Source organism: Trachinotus anak, unplaced genomic scaffold, assembly GCF_046630095.1.
Source record: "Trachinotus anak isolate AG129_WGS33_773 ecotype Australia unplaced genomic scaffold, CSIRO_AGI_Tana_v1 ptg000010l, whole genome shotgun sequence".
Taxonomy (NCBI): domain Eukaryota; kingdom Metazoa; phylum Chordata; class Actinopteri; order Carangiformes; family Carangidae; genus Trachinotus; species Trachinotus anak.
In genome coordinates, this window is record NW_027273861.1 from 15508657 (window position 1) to 15526033 (window position 17377).

The window sequence follows — 17377 nt, forward strand, 5'->3', positions numbered from 1 at the left end:
TTCATGGCTTACAAACATGACACATGATGACAAGTAAGTAGTAATCAGTTTATTTAATTCCCAACATGAACAATATGGACCCTCCACACAGTCCAGCTCTCAGTGGAAATTAGACTAATTGAAGAAGAAAATCTTTTTTTATTTTCACCGATTCAACGCAGTGTATCAAAAACAAAGCAGATAGTCAGAAAAATATGCAATTACAAAACACAAAAAAGCAAAGCTACCTGCTTTGCGCCCTTCTAAGACGTGGCTGCATGACTACCTCAAAAATCCACAGTCTATCTAGTCGTTACAGTAAGAGGAAAAGGAGAGAAAGATAGCAAAAAGGAGACTCCCAAACTCGAGTCAGGAATAGAAAAATAAAGCTTTTTTTGCCTAAAGGTTGCTGTTTGCTTCATCACCACACTTGGCAGGCTGACTAAAGCAAAGGACAAATTCTACTTGCAGTAATAAGAGATTATACAGTTTCAATATGGCTTCTCAGTTATAGACACAGTAACACACAAAACATACACGGACAGATACACGGAAGATTTTATGGAGACATAAACTACCTGCTCTGGCCTTAAAAAGCATCTGGAACTGCAGTGCTGCTCGAGGATCAGTGTCCAAAATCAAAACAAATGTGAGGATTTGTGCTACTTGGTCAGCACTTAACTCAAGGATGCTTTGTAATGGACCTTGGTTCATTAAAGGGGCATCTGCTTAAGTGTAAACTCCTTCATTTAAGTTCTGCCTGTGTTCTGCGTGTTGAGAGTTCTCATCAAAAATGTGGCTTTGAGGTTCTAAACTATGTTGTGATCTGACAAGCGGTGGGATTTGGAAAACCTAGCCCTAAAGTGAGGTTGTGATGTGGCGGCATGTTAGCCTTGTACATTAGGTCAGGTTAAGGCAGCTGTGCAGCTCATTATTTCTGTTTTCTTTATGGTCAAACATCCAAGTTTGGGTGAGTGTTTGGCTTGCAGGGTGTGGCTCTCGATGAACAAGACTTGTTATACATCATATTTACACCAGTATACAGACTGCAGCTCTGTGATATAAACCAGGTAAGCCTCCCTCCTAGAGTGCATTCACAATATTATGCACTGTGGTCCATCTCCACTTCTAAATTAGACTACGCTATAAAAGATCCTGTCTGTGTACAATGAAATATTCCCTCTTCCACACCCTGTTGACACATCACCCTACACCAGTGCATAATCAAACTGACCCCTCTCCAGCCCCTCCTTGTGGTCAGTCCAGGATGATGCAGGCATGCGGCTGTAGGGGTCCAGCAGGATCCTGAAGCACCTGACCAGCAGGAAGACCAAGAATAGCATGAGGAGGCCTACGAAAGCCAAGGCGGTGCGCTGCTCATTGTCCACCCCAACCAAGGCCAGAGGGGGGCTGCTGCTGCCACCGCCAGGACTGCCGGGGAGGGAGGAGCTGGCCGGGGACAGCAGCAACTCGTAGTCAAGTGTGGGCACATCGTTCATCCTCCACGGGGCTCGAAGGCAGGGCTTACACACTGACTGGATGGTTGGTGTGTTGGGAGGAGGTGCAGAGAAGGAAGGGAAGGCGTTCATGAGGAGCAACGGAGAGACAGAGGCCAAACAGGAGACTGGGAGTTTGATTTTGAGGCTAAACAAAAAGGCAGTTTACCAGTTTTATATCGTAGACCCTGTTTGTTGGGTGAGGAGGTTAGGTAGCCTAAGTTAGCAGGTAGCTAACAAGTAAGAAGACTGCAGATTCTGTCAAAAGTGTGTGTATTATGATCACAGCGGGACTTGCACACACGTTTTCCCCCGGTGGCCAGTTTATTTTGTCAAATCTAGGTCAGTCACAGTGACATGACCCAGACAGAACTGGCCCTAATCTGCTCTGACAATGTGACAGACACACATACATGCACACACAGGCACTTCTCAATTAAAATGGACTACTTTTTAGCGTCACACATTTTGAAAAACCGACTTAACAGTCTAATGAAGCTCTATGGTTTCCAGTTTGAGTGGCCGACCCTCAGGCAGCTAATTTTTTTTTTTTTTTTGAGTATTTATCAGTGCCACTCTGCCACATCAGCTCTCATTCTCACTCTCAAGCAGAGCAGACAGGATGTTACACTGCCTCCTGATAACGCAAACACACAAACACGTGTGTGATCACAGTGAAGGTCAGTTCTCTATGGGTGTTAATGCTTTGCAGATGGACTTCCTCTAGCTGTTTAAGTGTGTGTCTGGGTGTTGCGTCACTGACATAAAAGCCAGACACAAGTGTTATAAACACCAGACTATGCAAAGCATCTGCAGAGGCCAGCAACAGCAGGTGTTTGTCTGTGTACGCACATGTGTGCGTGTTTGTGTGTGGCTAATTAGATCAGGAGGTCAGTGGATCAATGGCCCTGAATATAAAACAGTGCATCACCTTTGCTGATGCTGCCTGCTAAATGCTTTTTTTCCCCTCAACCCAGCCAGTTGGAGCGTGATGTGGGTCAGAGCTGGCAGGTAGGGAAATAGGTTCCTTTCACTGTTTCCCTTTGGGATGATCTCTTCAGAAACTCTCTTGACAAGTAGTAGAGAAGCAACAAGAGGTAGAAAATGAATTAGAAGCTTCTGCGAAGGTGAGTTTGTGTCGGTTAAGTTATCAGTTGAAAAAAGAAAAGTGGCTTCATCCAGTTCAATCTTCAGTCCACTGAAGGCAGAATCTGTTTAGGGCAGCCCTTCCAACTGTCTTCACGACATGACAGAGGGACATAAACAGACTTAGTGTCGCCAGATGTTGCTGGTTAAGCCAAAGAATCACTGCAGCTCCTTATAAATCACCACCTGCAAGCATAAGAGCCACCTGGTTAGAAAAGCATTGAGATAACTGTCCAAAAATCTCACTAATGACTAACTAATGAAACTGTAATGAGGACATTTAATTTGAGCAATATAACATCAGTACACAGTCATATCCCTCAAATAAAACTACAGGCATTGCGCAACTTTTCCATCGTTTCTAATGTGGACCATAAGGAGAAGATTAAGTCATTCCTTCCTCATTTCCTCATATGACGTGATTATTACGACCCTCTGCTCAATAAGTAATAGTGACAGTGACATTAGCCGTCTGTGGTGAGAACACAGCAGCAGCATCCCCTGTAATGACACTCAATTAGCAAGCTGATTATGGTGTCATTACTGCCACATTAGCAATAATGAATGCATGATTATAATCACTGATACCGCATTACATCACCCTCATTTGTCAGTGCACTGTTACAGCGGCCCATTTGTTCACTTGTTGACCCCCTTCATTCATCTGTTCACATGATGGACGGAGAGACAAAGTGTTGTGGAGCTTCATTAATTATCTAAAATCACATCTCCTGTGGCAGACCAGGTTTCAAATCATTGGGGAAATGCGATATACAAACCATTTTTACCTGCTCACCCGACTGAATAGTGGTGACAGGGCTATTTGCTTAGACAAACGTGATACAGAGATATGGAGAGCACTGTGTGTGCATGTGTGTCTGTGTGTGTGTGTGGGAGGGTAGACACAAAGGTGAGAGGACACGGAGGGAGGGTGGGGGGGTGGGGGGTGGTGGAAGAGGCATTAATACTAAGTGCTTTTAAATTTTAAGTTAATTTATTAAGGAGAGATAATGGAGAGAGGTGCAGAGACGAAGGTAGATTTGAATTTATGATAAATTAGCTATTGTCTTTACGAAGAGAGAACTTTTTATAGATTAAAAAAAAGACAAGTGACTGAATGTATCGAGATAAAAATAGGAACACGGGATGGACAGAAAACAGTGGAAGATAAAAAGAAAATGAGGAAAGTTGACAGAGGAGGTGAAGATGGATGAATAGAGCAGAAGTTCCTGTGGTGGACGGGCAGCAGTACAGAGGAGAGAGGAGAGGTTTGCTGGCACAAACTGGACTGACTCTCCTCTGCATGACCATGGCAAAATGCCTTTTCCATACACTCTCTGCCTCTCTCTCTCTGTCGCGTTTAGTTCAAAGGTTTTCTATCTGCTACTTCATCAGCCAGTGTCTCCCGGGTGTGTGGTGCACCAGACTCAGGCCGGAGGCAGGATGACACACCTGGGAGTTGGCACTCACACTGTGAATGAATGTGCACTTTTGTGTGCGTGCGTGTGTAGTGTATGTTTGTGTGTGTGCTTGTCACTGCCTCTGAGTGATGTGAGTTGCGAAACTCAAAAATAGGTCAGAAAACCTTGAAACTGTTTTCAAGGACACTATCACAACTGACACTGTCACACATCTGCGGCTCCAGGTCAGAAGTGCTTTCAAACTGTTATCAGCTGCTGTGAGACTTTTTTTTGTGTTGATAGTTTTAAAATCAAAACATGTAACCAAATTCTTTGGCTTATTATGGGAAATTCTGTTCAGCAGTTACTCCATAACTCTTCTTTTATGTTCTTACTTGCCAGTGGCTTTAAGAATGACCTCCTATTTGCTAAGCTGTCATAAGGTTGGTTTTAAGATAAGCCAGGCCTTTGCAAAACTGTTCAACAACATAAATGTCAGGGGGCAGCTTGGTACAGGATGGGGCAATACAAACAAGACCCAAGATAGCCAGAAGGTTGAGCTGTTTATCATTGCAAATGAATTTTTTTAATGCTTCTAAGGAATATAAACACTTAAACACTTTATAGTCATTTAACAAAATATATCTGTTAGTGCATCATTGTTTGTTAACACAGCTTACTAATACAAGCAGCCATCCAAAACCTTTGCTTAAATAAGCTGCAGTTGAAGGTGTACAGGTATACACAGGCTGATGACATTAATCATGTTAACTAGTCTTCTGGTCAGGTTTCCTGTGCAGGAACAGGCCTTTTGTTGCACAAGAGTAATATTTCCATCGATAAAATATGACAGGAATGTTTATGGAATTCAGGAATTCCTATTCTACTAAGATGAGATGGCAAAGGGTAAATATAGTGCACTAAATAGTAAATAAAAGGTGATTTCAGACACAACCTTGATACAGACCTTTCTCACAGCAGACACTTTGACCTGTCACAGCTGGAGAAGCACATCAGGTGTCCCAATAAGCCATGGTAGTGAGCCAGCATCGATAGCAGGATCCTGGAACTAGTTCACCGAAATGGAATGTGGTTATTTATAATGTTATCAATTAGAGCTGTGCTTTCACTGCTATGCAAGGTCAAAATATCCGCTGTGAAAAAGGTTGTTTTGCATGAAGTACACCTACTTAGTTCGTATGTTAGTCATTTTCTGTTATTATCCTTCATCACAGCTAAGAATGATACGGTGTAACTTCTACCACCCTTACAACTGCAACAAAACTAACGGCAGAGTAAGAGAACTGTCAATCAAGCTCACTTTGTACATGGTCACATATCCCTCAGAAAAGGCAACCATTGAATATACCTGTGTGATGACAGTTTTTGATACTCTCTCTCTCACACACTCTCACATACACTTACATTTTAATCTGTATTTAAAAACGTATTGAGGTTGAGTTTTAAACTCTACCCACAACAGATGGTCACTGCACAGAGAAAACTCTATTGTAACATGTAAACACAAAGGGTTCAGAGACCAGTCTAATCCTGCTGAGATTGTCAACTGCCCACTCTTTCTCTCTGTCACACCCACACACAAACATAGAGGCATTTAACACATACAGCAGATATTCACACACACACACACACACACACTTGAAACACAAGTGGGAGCAAAAACACAGAAAAAAGACCATTACTGACGAAACCCACACACTGGGATGGTTTCCATTTTGAATGTGGGAGGGGCGGCTGAAAGGAACAAACATAGCCTTTTCATCTGATCCTATCCTACCGGTAATTATTTAGTGGCAGCATTTTTCCAATATCTCTCACCAGCTAATCACTGAGAGAGAGGGTGGTAACTAGACTGAGACAGAGAGGGAATGGACCTAAGGACGAGGGGGAGAAAGCATTTGTTCTCTTTGAAATAGAGCAATTTATCATATTATGCAATAACAGGTATACTATTACTACTAATGTTGTAGTATATTGATTTATCTAAGCAATGAACTGGAGTCATTAATAGCTACAAGTGTGGAAAATATTGTTCACAGAATGGTGGATTTTACTGCAAAGATACTGTATTTCCTGCATTTGTAACAAGCCTTGGTCAGACAGTTCAGTCATGGCCTTCCAGGGTGTGTGTGTGTGTGTGTGTGTGTGTGAGTGTGTGAATAAGTCATTGGGAGGTAGAGGGAGGACAGACAGAGATTGCTCAGCTTATTTTCCTCCTCGTTAAGTCTCACTCCCACCATCACCCTCCATCAGCCTCACACACTCACTCACATACACAACTCCTCACACACAGAAACACGCACATTCTGTCGTCCATCAGCCTCGTCTTGCTCGACTCGCATTAGTTCTCACCCACTCGGTTTCTCCTCCAGCACACTTCCTCGAAGCACCGACGAGACCCCTGAGATGAGGGGAAGCCAAGCGGACACTCCTCAGTCTTCATCGAAAAGCCCTTAAATGGACACCTCTCTCACACATGCACACACATTGAAGTGCACCAGCGGTATTTCATTCACATTCAAACACACACACACACACACACACACACACACACACACACACACACACACACACACACACAGAGGCTCAGAAGTAGGCATTTCTACATTTAGATAGGCTAAGCACATACAAGTACAGTACACATACAGCATATAGATAGAAAGATGTCTGTGAGTTGTGTGTTTCTACACAACTCACAGACACAAACTCTACACCACTGTCATCACTTCCTCATGGAGCCATTGGTCAAGCTAACGTTGACAGAACTCATCAGGGTAAATGAAATGAACGGAGCTGAAAATAATATAGTTACCTCTCAGGTGACCAGGGTGTCACCTTTTCTCTCCCCCATCCACCTCCCACTGCCTCTCACATGCACCCGCACATACACACACATCTACACACATATACACACACATCATGCATTATGATTTCATGAGAAAACCCCAATGCAGATTTAAAGAAATTTCCAGAAATATGTGATATTATCTTTTCCACATAGACTTATCTGTTCTGTCTGCTCCTCATGCATCCCCTCAAAGTCACACAAATTTCTCATCTATTCTTAAGAGGAGGACAGCAAACCACCACTGGCCTGCTGCAACCAAGACAAGGCTCCCTCCACAAGGTGCAGTGCAGAGACAGGCTTGATTTGTCATTATTTATAGCCTGAGTAAAGCCACTCTCTAAAAGTAATTAGACTTTAGAAACAAAGACAAAGGGAGAAAAGAGGGAAAGAGAGAGCAAGTGGCAAGAGCAAAAAAAAAAAGAGAGAGAAACGGTAAATGTTCCCAGTCTCAGCCACAGCCTGCTGGGAATTGAATTAACCCTTTCCAATTTGCTGCTTATAAAGATAAAGTGGACCTGAGGAGAAGGCAGAGGGGAGCTGATGCTCAGGCTCAGGTGGGTATCCCCCTTCACATCACTTGAAAAGTAATGGTGTCTACAAAACAAACAAAAAGCATTCATACAATACACATACACTGCACATATGCATATTGTCAAATGGCGGGAGGCCCACAATACACTGATGCCATCCATCACTAAGCCTTATTGATATGTTTGATTTTCTTTTTGTGGTGATTCCTGGGTGTTTGTCAGGGTTCATTCGTCACCTTGGGGAGTTGCCATCTGCGGCGTGTCTGTGGCTAATGAGAACAATGGGGACCAGGTCACCTTCAGCTGTGCACAAAAACAAAAACGTCCTCCAAATACCAACCTTATCTAACTTTAACATGAGAAGCTTAACCTACAGTTCAGCAGCTGCTTTGCTGTCTTCCGAGGGAAACACGCACCGACACGTTTGTACATATGTAAACGTCCACATTCAAATTTACAGACCAAAACATGAACACCTTAAAGGTATTTTTAGCAGCTGAGAGAGACAAAGTGTCTGTGGAGCCGTTTCTCCTTTCCCTTGGCTCTCAGCTCAGCTCACGACCAGCCAGCTCCTCAGATAGCTCCCGTCATAATTAGGCTGGCAGACAGTCAGTAGCTATAGTAATGGTGATAAAGTTGGGTAATTAAATATTCTGCTCTTCCAACACAGCCAGTCACTCTGCTCTGCATACACAATTGCTTATGTACAAAAAAAAGGTGTGTGTTTGTGTGTGCGAGGCAGATATAAAGACACATTGAGAGAGACAGAGTGCACCCTGTTCTTTTACTGAGCGTACATGCAAATGAGAAAGCAGTGCTGTGAGGGTGGAAAGCATTCAAGACTGCTGACCTTTTAAAACACAAAGGTACAGTGACACAACAGAGAGGCCAATACATTTTATATTGATGCATTCTCCAAGAGCCAGTCTATCGTCATAAACACATACTTTCCCACCGCCCACTCCTCATCAGGTTGAAGTATGGACCTCACTGTCGGGCGTCTCTAAGGAGAAAAAGTGGCAAGTCTTAACCTCAGCTCATACAGAAACTTAAATTGGGGTGAACCGGGAGAAATGAACAAGGGATGAAGATATAGAAGGAAAGACAAATTGAGTTGTACACAGATGAAGGAGCAAGGAGACAAAACAAGCCCTTTGTGATTCTCCACAGCAGCAATACAGCTGAGCAATTCCATCTTCCAAGCTGCCTGCAATCTATCATTTTATCACCAGCCCCAGCTGAACATGCAGTCCATTTTCTCTATCAGCGTATTTAGGTTTTTTCAAGGTCAGTTTTGCATCAATATTCAAAGTATTCAAGATTATAGATTGGTATTCATTTTTTTGTACAAGTCAAGCTTACTGTTTTAACCTAAATAGAACAAGGCCAGATTTAGACACAGCTGAAAGTTGTCTGCTGCGTGGCAGACCGCACGTTTCTCTAAACAACGGCAAGCAGGATCCCGCCTGAAGGTGGGGGAGGGAGGGGGGCTTCCTTCTATTTAGTCTCCAATCAAGTCCACCCTCTCTCCTGGTTGTTTGTGTCACTCTAGCTGGCAGCCTGAAGCACCAGTGTGTCTGACTGCCACCAGGGAACAGTCAGAGGGAGTCGATCCTGCATCGCTGTGGAGAAACAGGGCTGGATGCTGATCAAGACTATTCAAAACTTGCAAATGCATTTGTCTAAATTGTCTAGAATACTGGGATCACAGCAGGATACAATATATGGACACAGAAAACTAATTTGCTGCTATGCAGAACCCCCACAGAGGCACACGCATAGAATGATGTGCTGACACACACCCAACACACAACCTGTGACTGGTCATATAGTCATAGCTGCACATGTAGAGCATCCTGGTAGAATAAAGAACAGGCTGAGTCCTAATTTGACTCACAATATGTGCTCCATAGCATCCTGTCCTTTGCCCCCACCTATATGTTGGGTGTTTCTCGACTGAGCCATTATACCTTGACAACATGGACAAGAATATATACAGACCAAACTTTCAGTGTAAACTATAACGAGGTTACAAATAGCACAATGGTCTGTGGGAGCTCAAAGAATGCTGCAATAAACATAATAATAATCATAATACACTTTATTTATAGAATACTTTTTGTACAGGAGATGTAGCTTGAAGTGCTTTAAAATAAAAGATGAAGTAGTACAACAAAATAAGGGTGAATAGGAGGACAATGACATTAGACAATAGAAAGACTGTAGATGATAAAATGTGTAAATGAAAATTTAACCAGTAAGAATGGTTAAATATGAGAAAATTAATTAAAAGCCAAATTAAATAAATATTAGTTAAAATATTTCATACTCATACAGTAGGTGGTTTATGGAGTTATAGCATGTGGACACATCTATGTACAGTATACAGTCTGCTTAGCGTTATATTTGACAATGATGGATAATGTGTAGAAAAAACTGTTCACAGGGTTCAAAAGTGAACATTTTGTAAATGCCAACATCTTAAACTACTGGATAACTTACCATCTGCATGATTGCATAAACTATGTAATTTTCAAGAAAAACAAACATTCTACTGCTTCAAATTTGAAAAACCACATATTTGAGAACTTATAGTGTTATGTCTGGTATTCACTGTGTCAGCTGTGCCCTGTTCCATATATCAGGCAGAGAATATTATCAGCTATAAAAACACAATAAAAAATACTAAATGCATACACTAAAAGAGAAAACCTGTTTGTAAATTTTATTTCACCCAGTCATGACTCTCAAAGCGCTATATGTGTTTTTTTTTCCTGTTATGAAGCCCTTGGGGGTGGGGGGTGGGGGTGGAAAAGGCAAACTCAAAGGCAGCAGAGCCCTGAGACACATTTGTCGCTTCCAGTCATCTACCTCACTGATGCTAGGTTGCTGGCAGGCAGCAAAAGAAAGTACCTTTCTCTGTTGTTAACCACCAACACTTTAATCAACTGTCACATCTTCCATCATTCCCTCACAACACTCGCAGAACCCCACCCCACCCCCCACCCCTTCTCCAAAAATCCCCCCGTACCACCAGTCAGGGTGAATAAATGTCAGCCCAATCATATCCACCTACATCCTATATTTAATTCACACAATGATGAAGATGAAGAGAGACCAGTCCACAACTGGTCGCAGGTCACCAGTGAGTGGATGAAAGTGTGCATGAGTGACTAAGATAGTAAGACTATGTAAAAAAAAGAGAAGGGAAAGGATTATTGTGTATTAATCAAGACAAGAGGGCAATTTAGAGGACAGAAAGAGGACATAAATGAGCACAAGAGCACCTGGCATGGCCAATCAAATCCTATAGTTCACCTTGAAAGACCCCCTGCTGCTGTCACAATGGCTAACAGCATAACACAGCACTGGGAAAAACCCAATGGCAAGGTGAGAGGGGGTCAGATGAAAGATGAGGTAAGAGATGAACAAGAATGGGCAAGAAGAGAAGTGGCGACAGAGCAAGAGAAAAGATAGAAGCAGGGAGGAAAGGTGCAGAGCGGGATGGTAATCCCTGTGATTTACGAACGCATTCAGACACAGCAGAGGTCTGCAGCTACCCGGGGAACACAGAGGGTCGGGTGGCATCAATCAGATACATCTGGAGGTAAGAGGAAGAGAAAAAAAAATCTGAGAGGTTAGAGAAAGAAAAAGAAAGATGAGATTTGGGGAGGATGGAAGTGGGAGGTGTATGAGGGGTAAGGCAATATGGAGATGTCAGCACTCTTAAAGTCAGGAGACAGCACTTTCCTTCCATCAGGCAGCCATTCTGTCAAGTCCACTGGGACAGAACAGAGCTTGTGCCAGCCAGTCAACCGGCCCACGATGAAGGCCATATATATATTACATGTCCTGCCCACACAACACTTGCTCAAAACCAAGGTGGCAGGGCTAACAGCCAGCATTAAAAAACTGACTAAAAGACTGTGTCGTAGATGGTAAAAGGAAATAACAACGAGCCAGGATGTAAAACAATGCTTTTCACTCAGCGATGTAAAAACATGTAACAGATGGGCTCACACCCATGAATGTGAAAATACAATATCAGGGCGCAATGCCCAGTAAATCCGGTCCACCTTTTAAAAATAAGAGGAGCTTTAAATACTCAACAATGGCAAAGTGCTGATTCAAACAGTGACGCTGAAATAACTTTGCTCAGCAGGGAGCTGCTGACTGCTCTGATCCCCACTGCAATAGAAGCCACCAGTTGGACTCCTAATCATGGATTAAACACAGAAGAAAAGTCATCACAAAGACACGGACATATCACCTTGCTGAAGGGAAGGTAGTCCGTTCAGCTGATTTGATTACCGAGCTTACAGTGGGGTGCAGAGAGGGGAGATGGGGGGGCCCTAAAGCCTCACAGACCAGAAAAGGTAAGGCCAAATACATCTAGGGCAGAAGAAAGGAGAGCTTATCTGCACTCTTTACTTCATGGTCCGTCAGCAGATTTCATTCCAATGAGTGAATTGGCGTCATCCCTTTCCCTCTTCTAGTGTTTCCAGACGAGTTAATAGACTCGTGCAGGGAGCTGCTCTGGGGTCTCGGGGTCTATCTCTGAGCTGAGATGGAGCAGTGAGACAATAAATCCTGCACCCCGTGTCAGTTATCAGAGGGCTATAGATTATGGGGCTGATGAATATTTGACGAGCGATCTCGAACAGGAAATCAAAACCGCTACGTCTTTGAGGATCGCCTCACTCTTACTTGTCAAGGTTGAAGACCCAAGATGACTCTGCTCCATCTCCTCAGAAGCCGTTCCTCCTTCCTGCTGGTTTTGTGTTCATATGAGCAGGAGGAGGCTCTTCAAATAGGGTGTTTATTACCCTATGTGTTATGTTGCCACATTATGTGCTATGTTGCCAAATTGAATCACGCTCAGTGTGACATTGCAATTATTTCAAGGGCAATACACCAAGTTACCACAAAATGTACAGGTGATTTTTTTTTTGGTCTATGGCTCCACATGAAAAATCAATTTCAGAACTGAACCGTACTACAGCATGAAATTACAATTATGGCTATCAGAGCGATATTGCAAAGACACTTTAGTGACTGTACCTCCTCACTCAGCTGCTTTTAAATGATGCCTGAAGAATGTAATAAAGCAACCACCTTGGTGAGCAATAGAGAGTAAATGATATAAGATATCGAACGCAATCACAGAGATTGGCGGTGACACAGCGAGACGGCTGTGTGGTGGAGAACCTGATTCACTAATGTGCTCCATGTAATACTGTATATCCTGACAGGCGTGTGAGGACGGCTTTGTGGGTAAACCCACCTGGGTTTTCTCTTTCCTTTCCATCTCTCCTCTCATTACAGTTCATTACACGATGACACTGACAGCTTCCTGCCAATTAGCATTACCACAGAGTGCTGTGTATTTATCAGAAGTGGTAAATTGAGAGTGGTCAATAAAGCAAAGTAGTCAAAGATTGTATGTTCTAATTTTCATGACTTGATTAAAAATCCTGTGACAAACATTTTTCCTGTTTCGTTTCCCTGCACTGCGAATATTTTCTGAAGTCCTCTTTTTTTCAAATTGCCTTACTGTAAAGCTATATGATGTTTACACTGAGGAAAATATAAAAAAATCAAGAAACCTTAATGTTCTTCAGGCTGAACATTACATGTTTGTTATTTTTGGAAACTCTGAAATAGTTCTATTTGTAGAATTTGTAATGCCTTGCCCAGTGGTTGGCCACTGTTTGTTAAGGGGTTTCATTCATTTGCTGCAGTGTCATTTAAGTGAAAACTGAGAACCATACAATGGTTCTCAAAGTGCTCAATCGACGGAGAAATTTCACTCAGCAAGTATTCAGAAACTGTGCCTTAAAACAAGCCAGCACTACACAGTCACCACGCCCACCTTGCCCCCAGCACACAGACCCACTGTCCAACCTTTATTTTTTTGTCTTTTTATATTTTTTTTATTAGCAACACAATACCAAATGATCATTCTGTTACTGAGTTTGCAAGCTGCAAGACAAAAAATGTGGAGGAAATGCTGCCTAAAGCCCAAATATCACTGCACAGCCTTCCCATTTATAATAATATCAGCGGCCAGTGGCTAAAGTTATTTTTTGTGAAGTAACAAAGCATTTTAATCCAACTTTGACCATCTGTTTGGCTCATTTCAGTGTCAGTTTTACCAAGGTGCATTAGTAGGATGCAACCTGGATCGCTCAGAAAACAGCCAATCAGAAGAGAGGCTTAGAAACTTTGCTAAAGCTCCAGAGATAAGTGTGAGAGAGGAGATTTAAAACTATATTGAGATGGTTTTTGGTGCTTACAATGACAAATATATCTTATTATGGATTTCAAGACTTCAAATAAAGCACCAGAAAAGTGTACAATATGGGACCTTTAACCTGATTGAACTCCAGCCCTTAGCGGCATGCTTTATATACTTGGGTGATTGTGCCAATTACTTGTTACTGTTACTTACTCACTGTGGGTATCCTTTACATTTTAATCTGAAAGCTCAGACTGGTTTTAGTACAGCACTAGACCTACATCAGATTCCAGATACCAAAAAACACAGCTTATTCATTACAGTTAACAAGACACAGTTAATTATTCAGCAGTTGTCACTGTAACATGAGACAATACAGATGGAGAAGTCCAGGAAGGCTGCGGTGCATCCAACGCCTGGCACAGATTTCAGAGCCCCGTGGTGGGTAAATGATAAGGTGCAGGATGGGCCAAAGCCCACACCTCCGTGCAAGAAGTGGATCAAATTACACAATAACTAATGGGAGTTGATCACAGATAGAGTGTAATGCACTGACAACACAGCACATATGGAATTTTTCCTATCAGCATCAATTGTAAACCTGAAAGAGCAAATGAAATTCAAAACACATTATGAGGGAAATTAGATTTTTTTCTATGAGTGACAGTTCTAAATTAAATTCATTTGCGTACTACTAGCTGTTTAGGATGTATGCATCTGTGCTGCCCCAATGACCTTTGGGGTGTTAAGAGGGAAAGAAATACACCCCATGTCAGCATGATAATTTAGTCTGTATTTCCTGAAGGTGGCTTGCTTGAGGCTAAAAGCAGAGAGGGAATTTTGTCTTGCCACACTGGTACTGTCATAGCAATTTCATGGCACATTGGTCCATGATGTGGTAACCTGGTGGTGCCGTGGTTTCAAATGAATCAGTGTGAGCAGGTTTGGTAAAAAAAAAAAAAAAAAGACTCTCAGAAGCCATGTCAGGTCATGTTATTCTCTGCTTCTGATCTAATATTGACAAAAATGAACATTAGAAGGTAATTCGATTTGTCAGAAAAGACATAAATCTATATGGTACACAGTTTAGCCAATAATATTTCTGAGGAAATAGCATAAGAGAAAATACATTGAGCTGATACAGCAATCATCTAGTTCAGTACATATTGTGCCTTGGTAAAATGAAAGGATGTTCCAGTGGCATTTTTATTTGGACTTAAAAGTTTGCCTCATCAAGCCTCCATCTCTAGCATTTACTCTTGTTTATTTCCAAACCAACAGAGGCATTTACTGCTGCTTTTTGGCAGTGGGACTCTTGTGATCAGCTAATAGTAATTTGGCACACTGGGCTGGGCTGTAAGAGAACAGAGCATCTGTACCGAGAGGACAACTTCTAAAGTTTGACACACATAATACCGGAATCGACGATGGAGTTTTTAACTCATCAGCAGCGAAATTTAAACGGCACCAAAAAAAGACATGCAAGTCATAGTGGACAGTGTTTGACATTGTACTCTAATAAATGTCCGATACAGGTTTATCGAACTTTAACTGTGCTGATTTTTAGGACACATGCATGATAAACTGCGTGTTTGCAAATATTTGCCAGAATATTCTACAAACCTGATTCCACACCCGCTGGCCCTTGAGTCTGCTGTGTCAGGAGCTGCAGCCTCAAACTTTGGGATGCGCTCGGCTGTCCTCCCTCTCCTCCTGCTCCTCCTGCTGCTGCCTCTGCTGCTGCTGCTCAGTGGCGCTTTGCTCGGAGACACGAAGCCGGCAGAGGCTCTTAAAGCTCCCCACCCACTCCGGCCTCCCCAACGACACACAGCCAATCACAAAGGTAGCCTCAACACAATAATAATAAATAATTCATACACAACACAACCGCCTATAGTCATACAAACACCTGTACTTGACTGAATGTGTCCTGATTGGGAAACAATAAAATATCAAATGGTGCAGGATATCAAACTAATATTAGTCTGTTACAGCACAGTGAACGTGTATTGCCTTCCCTGTATAAGCTCACTATTGTCTTTACGGACACACCATTAGGTGCACCCTAGGATGCCATTAACTGACAAATAATTGACCTGTTATATTACTGTATAATATCTTGAGTCGTTCTTTAAACAGTAGAAACCCAGATCAGACCTGGATAAAATCCAAATGCAGCATTCCTATGATACCATCTGTAATGTGGGAAAAATGAAGGTGATTTATCTGTGCCTCCCTGAAAACTAATGAATATCAATAATGAGCCATGTTTTATGTGCACTCCTGTTACACTAAGTGGTGCAGGAATGGCCAAACTCTCACAGTCTCTCACAGTTAATGTAACTTCACACAAATGGCTCTGCCAGCTTGTGACATCACCGCCTCCTCTTTCTAATGTGCGTCTTATCATATGGAAAACTTTGCCCGCGGATTGAGAAAAAAAAAAGCAGATGTCAGAAAGCTGTTTACATGTAGTTTAGATGTAAAAGTGTGTAAAAGGGGCAAAAGCATGCACGTGAAATGAGTTTAAAGCCACATGAGTCCCAGCTTTTTTTTCCATGCTCCTGCACAAGGCAGATTTCAGACATACTGGGTAAACAGACAGTATAGCCACTGAAGGTCAATCAACTCAGGAAGTGAACTCCCACCTCCATTCTGAGCTCTTCTGGGTGAGACAATCAGAAAAAAAAAATCTCAGATCAAAACATAAAAATTACTTCACATCCTCTCAGTTCTTTCATCACATTGGTCCACCCCGTCTCTTCGTTCCTCTCCACAAAGCCTTCCCTGCACACTTTCATCCATTTCTTAACCGGCCAAACTCAACCAGGTTCTCTGCTTCCTCTTCTTGCTCATCCAGTCTGAGGTTTCCATGTGGGGGTGGCAGTGGTGGCAGTGGTGGCATCTGTGCAATCTGCGCCACCTGCTGTCATCCCTGCATCCCGTTACCAGGTGCTACTATTGCCAGTCGCCTCGCCTGTGTCAGTAGAGCCAGCGGAGCGGGTCAGGGCTCAAGTGTTGCGGCAGGTGGAAGATGGCAGCAAGAAAGCCGGGGCAGATGGGTGATGTGTGGGGAGAGGCCTTAATTAGATTTATTACTATAGTTCTTTTGATCCTCAGAGACTCACCTCCACAGTAGTTATGTAATTCCTGGGGGATTGTCAACTGGTTTCCAAGAACAAATTTTTGGCCAATAAATAAGAGCTTATTGAATGCTCCATTTGGAAATATTTGAATAACGCCTCTTCTCTTCTTACCTAACTGTAACCAAACCATTGCATCTACTGTATACCATAATGTGGTTTCCATTACTGTGTTTCATCAGAAATTGGTGGAAGGGTAGAATCTGAAAGAATGAAAGCAAACTAATCCAGGCTGATGTTTAATGACTCATATTTTCTGTGTATAATTGTACCAGTTTCTGAGCAGTTTTCCCTAAAAGTGCATGTTATTTAACAATGTCACATATTCCCTGCTGGTTCATTTCATGATGGTGATGGTGTGTGGGCTGACACAGCTGAGTGTTCAAACCCTTGACAACCCAGCTGGACGTACATCTATTATCACTGTGCTAATTTTATTTAAAGCAATTTTCTCTTGGAACAAAATGGCAGCGTCACATCAGTGACTGAAAATGTCCATGTATTTTAAATTGTAGGTGTGTGTGTGTGTGTGTGTCAATACCCTACGGAGTGGCTGTGTGGTTGTATGTAGTACAT

The 17377-nt window shown here is 42.5% G+C and overlaps 1 long non-coding RNA gene across 1 annotated transcript; it reads right to left on the reverse strand.

The window, feature by feature from the left end:
* Positions 1–34: 34 nt before the first annotated feature.
* On the reverse strand, positions 35–15735 carry LOC139627170 (uncharacterized). Its single transcript, XR_011692511.1, has 2 exons — positions 15282–15735; positions 35–2807 (listed from the first exon to the last, which is right to left on the reverse strand). It is a non-coding gene; the product is annotated as an uncharacterized lncRNA (long non-coding RNA).
* Between the last annotated feature and the right edge of the window lie 1642 nt (positions 15736–17377).